Below are 16,744 nucleotides of genomic sequence, written 5' to 3' on the forward strand. Positions count from 1 at the left end.
ATTCGAATCCCCACACAGCCTTGAAGCTCACTGGGTGGCCTTGGGCCAGTCACTGCCTCTCAGCCTCAGACGAAGGCAATGGCAAACCCCCTCTGAATGCCGCTTACCACGAAAACCCTATTCACAGGGTCGCCATAAGTCGGGGCCAACTTAAAGGCAGTCCATTTTTCAAATCGTGACTGGATAGAGTTGCCAAAACAGAAGAGTTTTCAGCAGGCATCTAAGACATCATGGTGAGGGCTCCTGCCTCATGTCAATAGGGCCTCATGGCCATATTTTTCCTGTTTGGTCAGATGCCGGTATTCTCGTTGTCACCACGGTATCCATCGTCATCAGCTTTGGGTGGAGAAGAAGTGGAGACTGGGAAGCTGCTGAAGGGACGGTGGCTTAATGTGGGCCTGGAGTGCAGAAGAGCTGCCTGTTAGTTTCACGGTGGTGTTAGGGAAGCCCCTTCTGGGACGAAGCTGGGACTTTGGGGGCAAGCGAAGTCGCAGCCGCTGATCTGTAGCAGCCAGAGGCCTTGCTGGGGCAAAGGAGCGCAGTGTGCCATCCAAGAGCGCCTCTCCCATCTCAAGGGAGGCCAGCAAAAAATAAGACACATGGCTGAGTTGAGAGCACCCAGGGAGGAGTGAGCAGGAACTTGGGCGCAGTGAGATCTGGGTGCGAGGCTGAAGGCAAGGCTCTCCTCCTCCAGTGCTCTTGTTGCCTTGAGGCCAAGGTTTCTGAAAGCCGGCTCTGGACATCATCGCGGGCTGCTCGTTTGGCATCCTGGCATCTTTTTTCAGATACTGCAAGAGCGATGTTAAGCCAAGGGATGCGCCACGCCTGACTTCATGCACTGCCGTGTTGCCATTTGAAGCTCATTGACTAGTGGAGTTGGTTACAAGGGAGGAGTGGCAAGCTGGCCATTCCTTCCGGTTTGTGAATCAGGGTGCAGGCAGGTAAATACAGAGCGATTGGGTTATTTCTCCCCTCCCCTACATGGTTTACCCTGGATGATCTTGGAAGCACAGTCAGGCTCAGGTGAAGGGAGGATGAGGAGGTGCATCCATCCCACATTCTGACCTGAAGGACACCAAGGCTTGGAGCGCCAGCCTGCCTGACTTGGGGCCCTGAAGTGTAGCTGCACTAGCCCCTGCCTGTCCTCAAGGGGGCACTGACTGAGGGACCCAAAGAGCAGGCCGCCTTCACCAGATCAGTGGGCTTTCACTCTGCGTGGTGAGACAGAAGTGCATCCTGGATGGGAGCTGGAGCTTTCTGTGAAGGGAGAGAAATCTTTGCCGGGAAGCAGAAGGATAAGAAGGCCCCTGGGAGCAGGTGAATGTGGTTGTGATATTGGATTGATTCAGTTTGGCATCTGTCCATCATATGCCAACAGTTCACACAGCAAATGAACCATTTCTAAATGTGCGGAGTGATCTGATGCATCTGAAATGAGGCAAGCAGAGCTCTTAGCCCAGCAGAACATTTCCAAGAGTTGTATTTTCTTTTATTTTGCAAAACTTATGCACTGCATGCAAGCGCAAGAGGCCTCTAAGCAGTTGACAATAGAGTGTCTTGTGACCTCTTTACAGTAAGAAACTTGTGTGTGGCTCAAGACTCCCATCCTGAGGCTCCTTCTGGGTTCCAGCACAAGCCTTAGTGTTTTGCACTGGTTTTGGGATGAATGGCCTTCCTGGGAGTGTTCTTGCACAGGATGGCACACGCTCAGACTCCGCCTGGGAGCACACAGGCTAGAGGCTGACTTCTTGGTTATGCAAGCCCCAACCCATTGGCTGGGCCAGCTGGGCCCAGGTCGTTCTCTTGGGGCATTCAGGAAGAAGCAACGTGGGAAGTCTCTGAGCGGTGGCAGCCTGGCCGCTGAGGTGAGATTGCCTGTCAGGGCAGCAGCCTTGCTTTGCTCTTGGGGATGGATGGGAGGGACATCCTGCAGCTGTCCTTCTCAGGACTTGCCCCTCCTACCTGTCCCGCATCTGCCAGCCGGACATTTCTGCTTGGGTCATAAACTCAGTGTGCCAAAGACTGAACTTTTAATCTTTCCTCGCAAGGCGCCTTCTCCTTATCCTCTTTCCACAGCCAGCAGAATCCAGCTACCCTGGTGATCAGCCACAGCCACAGTTTTGCCATGGATTCCTCCCTCACTTTCCTTTGAATCACAGAATCATAGAGTTGGAAGGGGCCTATAAGGCCATCGAGTCCAACCCCCTGCTCAATGCAGGAATCCAAATTAGAGCTTCTTGAGGGCCTCCAGTGTTGGAGAGCCCACCACCTCCATAGGTCATTGGCAGAGCTTGGAAAAGTTACTTTTTTAAACTACAACTCCCATCAGCCCCAGCCAGCATGGCCACTGGATTGGGCTGATGGGAGTTGTAGTTCAAAAAAGTAACTTTTCCAAGCTCTGGTCATTGGCTCCATTGTTGTACCGCCGTAACAGTTAGGAAATTTTCCCTGATGTTCATCTGAAATCTGGCTTCCTGTAACTTGAGCCCGTTGTTCCATGTCCTGCACTCTCGGACGATCGAGAAGAGATCCTGGCCCTCCTCTGTGTGGCAACCTTTCAAGTACTTGAAGGGTGCTATTGTATCTCCCCTCAGTCTTCTCTTCTCAAGGCTAAACATGCCCAGTTATTTCAGTCTCTCCTCATAGGGCTCTGTTTCCAGTCCCTTGGTCATCCTCATTGCCCTCCTCTGAACTCATTCCCGTTTGTCTGCATCCTTCTTAAAGTGTGATGTCCAGAACTTGACACAGTAGCCAAGATGAGGCCTAATCTGTGCCGAATAGAGGGGAACCAATACTTCACATGATTTGGAAACTATACTTCTGTTAATGCAGCCTAAAATAGCATTTGTAGTTTTTGCAGCCATATCATACTCTTCATTCATATTCAGCTTGTGATCAACAATAAATCCAACATCCTTCTTGCATGTAGCATTGCTGAGCCACGTACCTCCTGTCTTACAACTGTGCAGTTGGTTTCTTTTTCCTAGGTGTAAAATTCTGTACTTATCTTTGTTAAATTTCATTCTGTTGTTTTCAGCCCAATGCCCCAGCCTATCAAGATTCCTTTGAATTCTGTTTCTGTCTTCCAAGGTATTAGCTATCCCTCCCAATTTTGTATCATCTTCAAATTTGATAAGCATTCCCTGTACCTCCTCATCCAAGCCATTAATGAAAATGTTGAAGAGCACTGGGCCCAGGATAGAGCCCTGTGGTACCCTGCTCGCTACCTCCCCTCAGTTTGGGAAGAAACCATTGATAAGCCCTCTTTGAGAGACTTCTGGGAAGGGTGATTCGCCTGTGCTGCCTCTGAGACAAGCTCTTGTCTTAGATGAAGTTTTTTCAGCTTTAATCAGTCAGAATGTTTTTTTTTTTGACTGGTTAAGATTTTTTCCCGGCCAGGGAGAAACGTGAGATTAACCACAAAGCCTGTTTTTGTTGGGAGGACTGGATTTCATTAATTTATGAGAGAAAGTTCAGCCAGCGAATGCCGGACGGACTTCCATCAAAGCTCTTGCTGATTAAGCGACACATTTATCTTTTCTTCAAAGAAAAACGAACTAACAGGCAAGCATCCTTCTTTCCATTTTTTTTTACTTGGTTTAAATTGTTGCACCAAAAAGAGATTTGTCAATGAATCAGCTATAAAGAACTGGGTGAGTTAAAAAATTTTTCTTTCACTCACGAAACTAAGGAGGAAAGAAATCGAAAAAAGCTTATCTTTGTTTTTATTGCAAAAAGCGGGCCTGGAAGTGCATTCTAAAGATATTAACGGAAGAGGGATTTTTATTTCGAGGAGGGGAAAAAAATAAACAAATTTGATTTATGAACTTTGGAGTATCATGTCTGGAACTATTTTTTTTTTTTGGTCTATTTCATTTTGACGAATCTGCTTACTCACGACGCCACTAACTGTTTGAAGCTGGGAACTAAACTTGTTTTGTTTTCCTGAATATATAAGAGATAAGACAGGCTGTATTGATGTCTGCAAGCCTGAAACATTAACCCAATTGTTGCTGAAATAATTTTTTGTTTTTGTGGTTTTAAGAATGACAACCAGGAAAGTGACTGAGATCATGGAAGAAATTATGTTTCAGAAAATAATGAGTGAGATTGAGATAATGAAACAAACCCTGAGACAGGGCAGACAGGAGATGAAAATTGAACTTAGCAAAATGATGCAGGAGTTTAAAAAAATAGGGGATTCTGTGAAAGAGGATTTTGATGGGATTAGAGATGAGAAAAGAAAAATTAAAGGGAAGATACAAGCCATGGAGACTGGAACAAATGAGGAATTGGAAAAAGATCTGGAGTTTATGGATGTTAGAAATAAAGTTTACTGTTTGGAATTCAACGTTGTCTCTGAAGAAACTAATGAAGATATTAGTGATAAAGTTATCAACGTCTTGGATAATTTTCTTGACTGGAATGATGTGATGGAGCTTGACATAGAAAAAATCTATGGAATTAATTACAAATATGTGACAATGGAAAAACTCTTAAGAGATGAGCCAGTGCATTTTGTAAAAAAGAAGAGCAGAGAAGTGACTTTACAACAATATTTCAGCAACATATTTAGAATTGATGGCAAGGACATATTTGTGAAGGGGGAAATTCCCATCAGACTCTTGTTATATGACTATGGCTATGACAGCAAGATCATCATGAGATACTGATAATGGATGAATGGATACTGAAACCACTGGATTTAACAGGACTATTGAAGATGGAAGATGGAATTAATATTGATAATGGAAGAATGGTTATGGAAATTATTGGACCTAATAGATTTGACGAGATGGATTAATCGATATGTTTATTTGGATTATGGCTACGACAACAAGATTATTATGGGATACTGATAATGGAAGAATGGCTACTGAAATTACTGGATTTAACAGGATTATTGAAGATGGAAGATGGAATTAATATAGATAATGGAGGAATGGCTATTGAAATTACTGGACCTAACAGATTTGAATCAAGATGGATTAAGCGACATGTTTATTTGGAGAAAAATTGAAAGATATATCTCTCAAGGAATTGAAATCTCTTTTGGACTTTTTGTGGAAAGAATAAAGTAATGTTTATGAGATTTGATGATTAATTAAGATAACTACTGGAGGAAAGTGATTTTGTAATATAATTTTAGAGACAGGATTGTTATATATTGTAGACCTATGGTTGATCTGCGACAAATCGGAAGTCAACATTTTATTTTTTTTGTATAATTGTTTTTGTTTTGTGTTGTTTTTTTGTTTTTGAAAATTTGAATAAAAATTAATAATAATAATAAAAAAGATAAGCCCTCTTTGAGTACGAATCTGTAGCCGACTGTGGACCCACCTGATAGTTGTTCCATCCAGCCCGCATTTAGTTAGCTTGCTAATCAGAATATCATGGGGCACTTTCTCAAAAGCTTTGCTGAAGTCAAGATATGTTGCATCCCCGCAGTCTACCTGGGGGGTTACCTGATCAAAAATTGAGATAAGATTAGTTTGGCAGGATTTGTTCCTGCCAAATCTATGTTGGCTTCTAGTAATTGCTGCATTCTTTTCACGGTCCTTCACGGTGCTTTGCTTCTCGTATTCAATCCATCACCAAGACACGTATCTTCTCCTTGGGCCACATTGCAGAAATACGACTCTCCCTCTTGTCTCCCTTGACAGAAACTCTGGTTTGCTCCCTCGACATCCTTTGATAACCATCTCCTCTCTGGCCTTCTGTTGCTCCACCTTGGTCCTTTCACCTCTGGCCACGGCTCTGCCCCCTCACCAGAACCACCTGCCTCTCTTGTTGTTGTGATCATTAAACCCCAGGGTCAGATTCGGGGGTGCCACTGGGTCCTGCACAAACTCCTTGCCCTGGCCCCCTTGCCCCTCCGTGGCCCCCTTGCCCCCACTTCTCTTGTTGCCTCAGCCCTCCTCTTTCCATGCCTACTTTATTTTGCTTTCCTCTTTCCCACTGCTGCCAAAATGGTAGGGAGTTGGGGTTGGATCTGCCCCCCTCACACTACAGCCTGAGCCACGGTGGCTCCTCCTTGCTCCCAAGCCGCCGCAGATCACCCTCCATGGATGTGGGAGGGATATCCTTCGCCACCCACTGCTTCCCGTTGTTAATCTGCCTACATCTTATTTATCCGTTCATGACATATGACTGAGCTGCAGACTGGCCGCAGCCACGTTTTTCACTCTGCCTTCCGTGGCGCTTCCCTGCCCTGGGGGTGCCTGAAGTGGGTTGGAGTTGGCGCTGTCTCTGGGGCATTGGGTGCCCTCCTCTGTCTCATGCTGTGCTGTGGGCCCCTTAAACGCTCCCTTCTTGCTGGTGGGCCAGCTGCTGTTCCGGGCACCCATCCTTCCTCAGGGATGCCTCTTGTAGGTGCCCTCTGCACGCCTGTGAGGCAAGCTCCCTTCATTTGGGTTGCCAGTTTCTAGGCTCAGCTGCCTTGTCTAATAGACGAAGTCATATGCAGAACTTCAGCAGCTGCTGCTGCCAGCTGAGCCCTTTGCCAGCTGCCCCCCCGCCTTCCACAGGACATTGCTGTACTTGTGGGCAGACCACAGTGCTGTGCCTGGCTGCTTCTTGGCAGTGGTGGGCAGGCGGCTGGGTTAGACCCTGATCAAAATCCTGCCTTTATCAACACGCAACTGCTGACCTGTCATTTGCATGGGGATAGATGACTTTTATTTGAGCGTTCACAACATTGTTGTTGTTTTTTACGTCTGACATTTTGGGCTGCTGTTATTTGGCTCTCCATCATCTGTCTGGCACTCTGGCGCCTTTGGCCAGGAGGGTTTTCCGCCTCCTGTTTTTTTGCAGCTTCCCTTTACAAAGTGCATCATTTAGTCTCTGTTAGCTATACATAATGGCCGTCTTGAGTTATTGGCAGCCAAGTCCCTCAGGACAGCGCAAGGGCAATGGAGGAGGAGGACTCGCAGGAGCGTGTTTTGGTGCCTGGCCAATGTAACTGCGTGGGGACATCAGGTGGTCAGCCTGGGCCCCTAGAACAGGGATCCTGTTGCCATAGGGTAGCACCCGATGTTCATGCCGATGAGCAACCACTTTAAGGTGCCTGAAACAGGAGAAAGCGTGTGCTAGGGAGCAGTGCTTGGGTGAGGCAGACCCTTGTCCAGGTGGGGGCTGCCCAAGGGACCCTCGGCCTGAGTTTTCCAGGGTGTCTCACTGGACAGAACATTGGTCACATGAGAGCTGCTGGTGAGACCTCATGAGCTCTGCTGCCTTCCTGGAGGTGTCAATGGCTGACCTGTTGTCGGTTTTGTCAGGGTCCACTGGGCTGTAAGCCTTGGAAGTCCTGAAGGAGCCCCCAGCTGACCCTCTGCCATGGTTGACAGCTCAAGGGGCCAAGCACACACATGGGAGCTGAAGGGGCACGGCCGTTGGGCTTGGCTGGGGACTCTGAGCCAAGAGAGAGTCTCCATGGTAGGACTGGCTCAAGGGGGTTGAGTGGGCTTGGGCAAAGACTCTTGCAGGCTGATGTGCTGGCGTGGCCCTAGTGGTGACGTGGGCAGGTAGCTAAAGCAGAGCAGATGTTCTGCTAGGAGGAGATCTGCACAGGATCAGCCAAGCTGATGTTTTTTGACCTCCTTGGAACAGTCCAATAAAAGCAAGCAGTTGCCATAGCAACTACCACATTATTTGGTGCTTCAGAGATTTCTGATAAAGGAGAGGGGCCGAGTGAAAGCAGCATGTGGCGAGGGCGTGCCTTCCCTTTGTGTTCAGGCTTGGGAGTCAATAAAGATTCCACCGGTGCACGTGGTTGGAAAAGCCTCTGGGGCAGGGGGAGGCCCCCCTCCACGTTTGTGCCTGTGCCTTTCAGCCTCTGGAGGGAGGGATCCCTGGTGCCGGGGACCGTTTGCGGCATCTTTGAGAGTGGGCATCCCACAACTCTTTGCCAGCCTTCCCTGCTGATGCCTGCTGGGCTATCTGTGGCCCTTGCCTCCCTCTCCCGGGAAGGCCATCTCACTTCTTCTCGTCCTGGGCTCCTTGCTGAGGTTAATGTTGTGCAGCTGTTGTTGGATGGAAAGAAGCAGATTGAGCAGGAGCTTTGTCTGTTTTCGTCGGGGTGTGTGTGTCAGAGGGCTTGTATGATTGTCTTGCCACATGCCTAAATCTCAGGATTATTGGCATCTTCCAAAAGCGGCTTGAGCAGCTTCCTCTAGTGAAAGGTGGCTGCATTTGGGCACAATGAGGAACAATTCCAGACCCCCTTCACTAAGTTCCAGGAGGAGAGACACTGCAGACCACCCCTTGTCCCTTTGGAATGGCTGCCTGGATTGGCCCTCACTGCCTTGCCCCACTGCCCACCCTTAATTGTCTTCACTGAAGCTTGGAGCTGCTTTATATTTGGTGCAAATGCACTGAGCTGTTTCTTCATTGATAACTATATTGACTGGTGCTGAGTCCTGGACAGACCCCTAGAGCCCCCTCCTGCACCCTCTCTTGCTGTCTTCTCCTCCTCCTCTGACAGGGAATGCTTATGAATCCACTTAGGGGTCAGTAACTGGTTAAGAGACAGTAAGCAGAGAGTGGGCACAAGTGGCAAATGCAAGCCAATGCAAGCAAGTGTGAAGTGATACACATCGGGGCACAAAACTCTGGTTTCGCATATATGCTCATGGGGTCTGAAAGTGACTGACCAGTAACAAGACCTTGGGGTCGTCGTGGGCAGCTCGATGAAAATGTCAGCCCAGCATGCGGCAGCTGTGGAAAAGGCAAATGCCATACTAGGGATCATTAGGAAAGGGATGGAAAATAAAACTGCCTATATATAGCCATTATCCAAATCTATGGTGCCTTTGGAATACTGGTTACAGTTCTGGGCATCTCACCTCAAAAAGGAGAGTAGAGCTGGAAAAGGTTGCAAAAAGGGCAGCCAAAATGATCAAGGGGATGGAGTGACTCCCCTTTGAGGAAGCCTTTTTGGTTTAGAGAAAGGGTGAGTCAGAGGTGACATGACAGAAGTGTATACATTTATGCACAGTGTGGAGAAAGTGGACAGGGAGAATTTTTTCTCCCTCTCTCGTAACAGTAGAACTTGGGGCCATCTAACAGAGATGAATGTTGGAAAATTTAGGATAGACAAAAGGAAGTGCTTCTTTACACAGCACCTACTTAAATTATGGAATTTGCTCATGCCAGTGATGGCCACCAACATAGATGGCTTTAAAAGAGGATTAGACACGTTCATGGAGGATAAGGCTACCAGTGGCATGCTAGCCATGACGGCGATGTTCTGGCTCCTGTGTTGGAGGCAGTATGCTTCTGAATACCTGAATCGCTGGGAATCCCAGTTGGGGAGAGCGCTGTGGCGCTGAGGTCCTGCTTGCAGGTCTCCCATTGGGACATCTGGTTGGCCACTGTTAGAACAGGATGGTGGGTGGACTAGATGAGTCCTTGGCTGATCCAGCAGGCACTTCTTACGTTCTTAATGAGGAAGGATGCCCTTCTCTCCTTCTTTCCCTTGCTGGCTTCTCTAAATACCTGTTGGTTCATTCTGCATTTCCAGTTGCTTTCAAACTTGTCACAATCTGGACGAGTGGCGTTAGTATAGCTGCTTAGTGAGACTTCCCTCTTGTTACTTGTTACACACGCTCCCTCCTCTGAGCCAGGTGGTTCCAGGTCAGTGTGGCCAGACCTCTCTGCTGCTCAGATAGCTTTTTGTGGCTGCCATGGTTAAAGGAATATACGTGGGACAGGGGATAAGCAGCATGCTCAGGCATGTGGAAGCCAGGCTGGGTAGGCAGAAGCCAGCTGTCCACACCCTTAAACTGCTAGATTTGTTTATGTGTGCAGGACACCTTCTAGTTCCCACGGCATTTGCTATAAGGTCTGTGAAGCCAAGGGGCTTTCTTGGGTGGCTTCCACTGTAGGTTCTTGGCCAACTGGTGCTCAGCAGGCTGGGAAGCAATCCACTGATGTGAATGAAATATTGTAAGCTGCAACTATTCTTAGGACTAGAAGAAATCCTTAAGCACTCCTGGCAATGAGGCGACCAGGAAGAAAGAGGTTAATTAGAGAAAAAGATGTAATGCTTTTTGTGACAAAACCAGACTTGCTTTCTTTGCTTTTCCTTCACTGGAAACTCAAAGCATTTGTTTTCAGAAGTTAGGCTACTGGCTTATTTTTAAAAGGCAGACAGGGTAGCTCTTTTCAGATGGAATAATAAGCACACAGAGGCTTTTAGCCAGACCTTCTGAGAGGGTCATCTTGCAGACTGTGTTGAGCAGGATTTCTGTACTCGGCCTCCACATTTTTCAGTCTGCTATGATGAAGGTGCTGAAGTTTTTCACTCTGAGATAAGGAACTGACTGGTGATCCCATCTAGGCCTGGTGCCAAGGTAGGTGTGTTGGCGATGGTGGTGGCAGCAGTGATAGACTTCCAATGGCCCTAGGATGAGAACCCTCTGGAATGTCTTTGAGGCAATGGGTTGCTGAGCCTGGGGGGGACATCTTTGACCGCAGGTTGGGAGTGGACAGGAGCCAACAGGTCACTGTGCCTGCCACTGTTTAATGTTAATCTACCACTGGCAAGTGAAGGTGCTGTGCAGACCTTGACCCAGTCCTTGCCCTCATAGGAATTTGGGATGAGGAATGGGCTGGGGTGCTTCCTTCCAGAGTCACTAAGCTGCTCTCCTCCCACACAAGGCCAAAAGCAGGTGAGCTTGCATGGCAACCGGGGTGGCTGAGGGACGCTGATCTCGGCCCTCTTGGTGAGATGTGTCTGGTTGAGACTAAGCTCTAACGGGAGTTTAAGCTCTCTAGGAAGGGTTCCCTTTGGGAGGAAGAGCGGGAGGTAAATTGAATGAATAAGAATAATACTCGGAAGGGCAAGTGCTCTGGCCCAGTCAAGGGAAATGGGTGGGACTGTGATGTTCAGAGCTGGGTGCTGGTGTGTTTTGAACCTGTCAGTGCCTGAGGGAGGTGTGTTGCTCTTGTCCTTGGCGTTGGCCCTCCCTGTCAGGTGTAAAGCTCCCACGCCCACACTGGACCGAGGTTGTACTTTGCACAGCCTTGACATCCCAGGGGAACCACGGTGAGTGACCTCCGTCTGACCCAAGGCTCTTTGGGGATGCGATGGCACTGCTGCATGGAAGTGGGTGGCTGGGCCTTGAGGGGCGAGGGAAGGGCGTGTGATGCGCTTCCTGGCGTTGGTCAGCCTCAGGCCCAGAGCAGGGCAGTTCCTGGCAAAGGTCAGGCGAGGCTCCCACAGGCAAGCTTGCCCTTTCCTTTCCAGGGTCCTACCCAGAAGACGTCTTAAGGGCCCCCAAGGCAAAGCAGAGGATGTCCCGGGGATGTAAAGGTTAGCCCAGGTGTCTTGCCAGGGCAGACCCCCCCCCCTGCAAATAAGATAGGGAATCTGGAAGCTGAAAGAGGAAGGAGGAGGAGCTGCTGGCCCCAGGAAAGCAGAGGCCTGTGATAGCCTCAGCCCTTCTGCACCCGAGCAGTGGCACCCGGGGCCTTTAGCTGCTGCAGATGTCTGGCAAGGAGTAATCGTGTTACATGTGGCTTTGGCCTTGTTGAAATGGGAGGAGGAAGGCTGAGCACAGTGAGCGACCCAGAGTCTGTGGCAGGTCCCCTTCTCTCGAGACAGTGTTGGGCTTGTGCATGTGGTGGGCACTGGCTTGTGCACGTTAGTCCGCACAGTGCTTTGGAGCATGAAATGGTGAACAGGCTCTGTGCAAGAGGGTAGGCTGGACTGCACGGTGCCTGCTCTGCTGGAAGCCGATTCTCTGAGTTTTGGGTTTTCCACCCAGGAGTCCAGGGACTGGCACTTGTTGTTTCTTCCTTTCCAGGCTCTAAAAAATCCCTCGTTGGTGTGAGGCTGTCTCTGTGGGGCAGTGCTAATGCGGTTGCCATCTCTATTGCCTGCTTACAAATTAGCCAGCAATTTGTTATGCAAATGAGTTACCCTCTGTGAGTGCCATTTTTGTGACAAAATTACAGGGTGAATGCTAATAAGATGACTTGGACTCTGAATAAGCTGCATAACCTTCCAGTGCTGAACTATCCCACAGGGACCACCTAGAGCGATATAAGCCTCTGGTTTCCAATCACTTCCCAATCCAATTTTACCCAGCTTACATCTGGATTAACCCTGTAATCAGGTCACCTTCCTGCAGCCAGTTAAGCTGCTGCTGCTTCTCTGCTCAAAGCAAGGAAGCCTCTCAGCCAAGGCGGCTGGTTTAAGGGCTGGCGAAGGTGGACTTAGCCCATGGCTGGCAGGAGGAAGCAAGCAGGCCTTCAGGGGGAAGGGAAAAGGTTTCCTCCTCTTCCTCCTCCTCTCTCTCTCTCTCTCTCTCTCTCTCTCTCTGTTCCTTGGGAACAACAGAGCAGGCAGGTAGTGGAAAGAGGGAGGTGCCTGGGGAAAGGCTCCTGTACAAGAACGGAGGCACCTTGTTCAGCTATAGCAGATGCCACTTCTTGTGGGGGAACTGATCTCGAAAGCAGATTCTGCACTTGGATGAGCGTTCTGGTCGCCTCACCTCAAAAAGGATATTGTGGAGCTGGAAAAGATTCAGGAAAGGGCAACTAAAACCATCAAGGGGATGGAGGTTGCAGCATTTGGGGCTTTTTATTTTAGAGAAAAGCCATGTCAGAGGCAACAGGATAGAAGTGATTGCAATTATGCACAGTATGGAGAAAGTGGACAGAGAAGTTTTTCTCCCTCCCTCTCTCATAACACTGTAACTTGTGAGCATCAATGAAGCTGAATGTTGGAAGATTTTTCACACAGCAGCGCATGTTTCCGTCGCTCTCAGAAGAAGTAGTGTTGGCCCCCAGGAGGAACTTCTAGTGAGGACTCTTGTTGCAGTTCACAGGCTTTTCCCAACAGCCCCTTGCCTGGCACCCTCCCCCTCCTGTCTTGTCTCCCCAGATGGCTTGGCTTTGCCTCGTATGGGCAGCTGTCAAGGATCCGCTCTTCATTCTCACTGCCAACTGTAGCTGCTAATTGGGACTCTCTGCTCAATCGCCAGGATTTGCTGCTCTGAAGGCTTTTTCTCCCAGTCAGACCTGGGCTGCCATGGAGAGGGAGCGGTTAAGCGCCAAGGTGGCCAAACAGAACAGACTGTTTGGAGAGCGCTCTTGGGCCTTGCGTGTCTCCAACAGAGAGGTTTTCTGCAGATAAGTCACCGTGCAGAGTTCCTGTTGTCCTTCAGTCTGCTTCCAGAAGCTGAGGACAGGCACTTGGGCCTTCCCACAGGAACACTCTTTCTTGCTGAGGGATCTTTGCTGCTGATGTCCTCATCCTGTGGAGCGCTGCCCCAGTACAAAGTGTCCCTTAGAGCTACCGGCTCTTCAGTGCCCTGGAAACGATCCCTGTGCCTACGGTCTCAGGAGGGCCTTCCTAACCTTTCCTGGAAAGTCTGCATTTCCCTCAGGAGTGCTTATAAGTCTTCTACTGTTGGCAGGAAGCCGGGTCATCGTTTGCCCCCATCTTACTTTAAGCAGAAGTGTAGGAACTTGTGCTGGTTTGGGGCACAGCCGTTGTGCCAGTGGCTCTGAGATTTCTTTCCAATGCCTTCCTCTCCCCACCCTGTCCACAGTAGGGATGGGGTTCGCTGCCTAGTTCTGATCTGCTTGTATTCCAATAGTCCGTCATTCAATCCCGATCCATCTTTTTTTGTTTCTGCTTGTTTTGGCACTTGCCAATTCGATCTGCTGTTTTGTGGTTTTTTGGTGGCGAAAAAAATATGTAAATTTTAATATAAATGCTTATGTAAATCCATGGAAGTTAATGGATAATAGCCATTGTAATTACGAAGATAATTATGTAAAATGAGGAAAATATTTGGGGGGGAAAGGCGTGCCAATTACAGCTGCGGCCTGCTGCAAGAAATCAGTTCTGCTCTGAAAAGACAGTGGTCTGTGGGATTCAGTCAAAATCCGGTACTAAGTCCAATTTAGCAGATGTTCCCCTCCATCCCTAGCCCCCTGTAACCTTTTTTCCCCTTGTCCTTTTTGCAGATAAATGGCATTGGCCACGATGGAAGAATAACTGCCCTTCCTCTCACTTGAGTTTCATGTTATGGACTGGGTGGGAGGGGAGGAGCTTTATGAAGTGTCCAACGGTCAAAGAATCCTGCTGGAAACGTGGGTTTGTGCGCTTCCATGTTGGAATAAAGTGGCTTTTGAGAGAGCTTAGGAATGTGGGAGCTGCTCTGTACTGAGTCAGACCACTGGTCTGTCTAGCTCAGTATTGTCCACACTGGCTGGCAGGGGTGTCTCCCAGCCCTGCCTAAGGATGCTGCCATTGGGGATTGAACCCGGCCCTTCTGCGTGCAGAGCGGGGCTCTGCCACTGAGCTACTTTGGCCCTTCCAGAAAGGAAAGGCTGTCTTGGAGGAGGAAGAGAGGTGGTGGAGTCTTGGCAAGGTATGGCCTCCCCCCACCCTTCCTCCACTGGCCGGTGCTGGAGACGAGGCAGCATGACTGGTGCACTTTGCCTCAGTTGTGACTCTGGAGTCATCCCCACCTCCTGCCCCCTGCCCTCGCCAGCGCCAGGTATGGGCTGGATGTGCATTTGTTCCTGGGAGATTATCTTTTGGGATACCTCCGTTTGGGGTGGGATTGGCTCCCGTTTAGAGTCTTGGATGCATCTGGAAGGGTCCTCATCTGCCACCCACTACTGGTCTATGACCTTGGCTGGTGGCTGGGGACTGCGTTTCACTGTGGCCGGTGGCTGAGTTTTGTCAGAGTTCCCTGCTCTGCAAGTGCCTTTTTCGGCTGCTGCTGCTGCTGCTGCACTATGCTGTGGGGTACTGGGGTGTCTTTTGGTTCCCACCATCTCTACCATTCTCTGTGTTGACCCTAAGTGCTGCAGCACGCTGAGCAGGCCACTGGCCTGCAGCCAAGCCTCTCAGGAACTTCAGCCCTTCTCTTGGGGCCTGAGCTCAACCACACAGGGTCCTGGAGCTTTTGAGTACCACGAAGGGAGGAAGATCGGGGGACCTCTGCTCTTGAGGAAGCTTCCTCCAGGTCCCTCAGCAACCAGGCTATTCTTCCCCTCCTCTCCTCTCCAGGGCAGCACACAACCTGCACAGGCTTGGGAGTCTCATGGAAATGGCCGAATGTCCCCTGGTGAAGCCAGGCTGTTGGTGCTGCCTGCCTGTTTCATCCCGTGTGTTCCCTGCAAGTCAAAGCCTCACAGGTGTAATCTAATTGCTCATAAACTGGATTTGTAGTACAGTGCCCTGTTTGGTTCAATAATAACACATTTATGCTAAAGGTTAATGAAATGAATTCTGCTTCCATCCAATTCATTAAAAATGGTTCCACAATCAACGCTTGCTAATGGAAAAGAGATTAAATATTCATGCCTATAAATGTCCTGTGTCATTTCTGATTTTTCTTCATCTTTGCCTCTGTGGACTGGCTCCTGAGCAAGCCTGAATGCCCTAATGAATAGCCATTTTGGATATTAATTGCGGATCTGTTCCACTTGGGTAACAAAGGCATGTGCGTGTGTGCAAGTGTGTGTCAGCCCTCTGTGTCTCACATCCAGATCTCAAAAGTAGTAGGGAAGTGCCGCAAAAAGTATTCATAAAATATACACATTTTATGTACAAGATGCTACAAGATGCATATTTTACAGATGAATGCACTAAAATGCATTGAGGGATGCATATTTTACATTTTAAAAGTGTGTATCTCATGTAAAAAGTGTGTGCAAATGTGTACAATGTAAATGCGAAAACAAACAGGACACAATAGAACTGTGACTGAGTGGAACCGGCTGGTCAGTCCATCCCTAATCTCAGCCTGGTGTCTCAGGTCCAGCTGTGTGTCTTTGGACCCCAAGCAGATGTGTGTTTCCTGCCTCACTGACTGTAGCTGGTCTTGCCCAGGGTCTGATCCTGTAAAGCTGCTGTCTATTCATGCCCTGCTATTCCTGGGCTAACACGGTCTTCCTAATTATTTTGACAAATTCATAAACTATTTAATAAAATAACTATGCAATATTCATATATTGATATAAAATAATTATCAGTGATATATTAGTTGTGGGGCTGGAAAGAGGCAGCAGGGCATGCTGGTTGCTTGCATGATTTGGAAGGCTGCAGGGGCCAAATGAGTCTAGAAGCACCCTGGGATTAATTGGAGTCGGAGCTCAAGAAGGTCCAGAACTTGTTTTCAGTGTTGGGACTCTGCCCCAGAGTCTGAAACGTAGTGTAGAGTGTCTGAACGCCTTTCTGGACTGCTGATGGAGTAGAAGCTTCCCAGTCGGCAGGCATGGCCCTCAGGCACTCCTGAGCACCAGCGCCTCTCTTTTTAGAAATGAAGCCCTCACAGGCTACTGGGGAATCTTGCAGGAGCTTCTCTCTCACTCGAGCGCACGCCCAGGCAGGAGTTTATTGGGGAATTGCTGTTGCTCTTGCAAACAAGTTTTTTGCGGCATCTACATGACATCATTGACATCAAAATGTGAACCCAGATCTCCCCTTCCTGTGGAAAATCTGTTAAGTAAAATTAACCCATTCATGGTCACCATTTGGGGTGGAAGCTTGGTGAATTTTTGTGTGGGGCTGATTTGTCGCATGTGTGGTGATGTTTCAGGGAGGCGGGGGGGGGAGGGAAGGGCCTCTAATGCCACACTCGCATTTCTGTTTGCTTCTTACCTAACTATAACCTCGTTATTTCATTCCGGTGGAGATAGGGATGGCTGGATGCTCAAGGCACACCAGAATTCCAACAACTCAGTTCAGAGGAACTGGGGAATTACCTCAGAG

At 48.9% G+C, this 16,744-nt stretch overlaps 1 protein-coding gene across 5 annotated transcripts in view; it reads left to right on the plus strand.

The window, feature by feature from the left end:
* Positions 1 to 16,744, plus strand: part of TTC28 (tetratricopeptide repeat domain 28) — a 165,338-nt gene that overhangs the window by 101,606 nt on the left and 46,988 nt on the right. The gene's annotated exons all lie outside the window — the stretch shown is intronic.

This window comes from Rhineura floridana, chromosome 19, assembly GCF_030035675.1.
Source record: "Rhineura floridana isolate rRhiFlo1 chromosome 19, rRhiFlo1.hap2, whole genome shotgun sequence".
Lineage (NCBI taxonomy): Eukaryota > Metazoa > Chordata > Lepidosauria > Squamata > Rhineuridae > Rhineura > Rhineura floridana.